Source organism: Loxodonta africana, chromosome 14, assembly GCF_030014295.1.
Source record: "Loxodonta africana isolate mLoxAfr1 chromosome 14, mLoxAfr1.hap2, whole genome shotgun sequence".
Lineage (NCBI taxonomy): Eukaryota > Metazoa > Chordata > Mammalia > Proboscidea > Elephantidae > Loxodonta > Loxodonta africana.
Genome location: NC_087355.1, coordinates 22,939,226 through 22,939,983, shown reverse-complemented (window position 1 = coordinate 22,939,983; position 758 = coordinate 22,939,226). Strand labels below are relative to the sequence as shown.

Genomic DNA, 758 nt, shown 5'->3' with positions numbered 1-758 from the left:
ACACCCTCTGCATTTTCAGTGGCAATCTAGAGGACCGTGTCCATGTTATATCACAAGTCAGGAGAATAGTGATGAGACTACGAATTTGGAGGAGAGAAAGAAAGGATACCTATGAGATGTTGCCCAAGAAATAAACCAAAAAACCCAAACCCACTGCTGTCAAGTTGATTCCAACTGATAGCAACCCTATGAGACAGAGTAAAACTGCCCAATAGAGCTTCCAAGGAGTGCCTTGTAGATTCAAACTGCCAACCTCTCAGTTAGCAGCTGTAGCACTTAACCACTACACCATGAGTGTTTCTGAAACTGGAACCGAAGTACAAGAATTTGATTTAATACCACAGGAAGGGAGGAAAATGTCTCCTTCGAGCCGGAATCGAACCAGCGACCTAAGGATGTCTCTTGTCTGGCGATTAGCTACAGTCCTCCGCTCTACCAGCTGAGCTATCGAAGGGACACCCAGAAAATACAGAACGAAAATAAGAAGGCTGAAAGACAGTTCTCCTAAATGGCCTGTAGGTGGCAGCAGTGCTACAGCTAACGAACGCACACTGTAGGAAATAACGGAACTACAACAAGATGATTTGTGATCAACCTTAACTAACCATGTCTGTTTATGAAACAAAGTCAGAAGCACAATCTCTCTATCTACGTCCTCAGGAGAAATCTTATTTTATCTGATAATTGTATTTGAGACTGACTGATTTACAAACATTATTTACAAAAACTTACTTTTTTTTTTTTTTATTAACTTACTA

The 758-nt window shown here is 40.9% G+C and overlaps 1 non-coding gene across 1 annotated transcript; it reads right to left on the bottom strand.

Moving 5' to 3' along the window:
- Positions 1 to 361: 361 nt before the first annotated feature.
- On the bottom strand, positions 362 to 454 carry TRNAY-GUA (transfer RNA tyrosine (anticodon GUA)). The gene is made up of 2 exons: positions 418 to 454; positions 362 to 397 (listed from the first exon to the last, which is right to left on the bottom strand). It is a non-coding gene; the product is annotated as a tRNA-Tyr (tRNA).
- Between the last annotated feature and the right edge of the window lie 304 nt (positions 455 to 758).